The sequence below is a fragment of the Pteropus alecto genome, unplaced genomic scaffold (genome assembly GCF_000325575.1).
Source record: "Pteropus alecto unplaced genomic scaffold, ASM32557v1 scaffold39, whole genome shotgun sequence".
Lineage (NCBI taxonomy): Eukaryota > Metazoa > Chordata > Mammalia > Chiroptera > Pteropodidae > Pteropus > Pteropus alecto.
The window spans coordinates 1234115-1234663 of NW_006443568.1; positions in this window are offsets into that span (position 1 = coordinate 1234115).

Sequence of the window (549 nt, forward strand, 5' to 3'; positions counted from 1 at the left end):
ACTCAGGTCAGACAGGTAACAGGTAACAGGACTCACATTTATTCTCAAGACTTCTCCAGCTACTATCGCCTCCAAAGGGAGAGGGGTTGGGTCCCCCAAGAAAAGAGCTCCGAAAAGCCACGAGGTAGGTGGAGCTTTCTCCGTTCAAGTTCAGCCCAGTTGGTGGCGCTCAGTAGCTGCCTCCCTCGTCCTGGAGGGCCCCAACCCTTCCTACACTACCGCCTTAAACCCTCAGCCTGCACATAATGACCTTCACCAGATAGAGGTCGCGTTCCACGTTTCCTTGCGGCTTCTTCAGAGCTGGTTGAACTCTGCGAGGATTGTTCCGGCAGCTGCGCTCCTCGCCAGGCCCCTGGGGTGGGCGGAGAGGGATTATCAAAAGGGGAGAACTCCGGGCTCTGAGCAGACTGGGGAAAGGGGTGGTTGTAGAGAGTGCTGCCTGTGTCCTGGCAGCTAGAGCAAGAATCTGAGACATCGATCGTTAAAGCAAAATTTACCACCATCCCGGCATCCACACGGTTTCCCAGCTGCTGTATTGCTGGTAGGGTG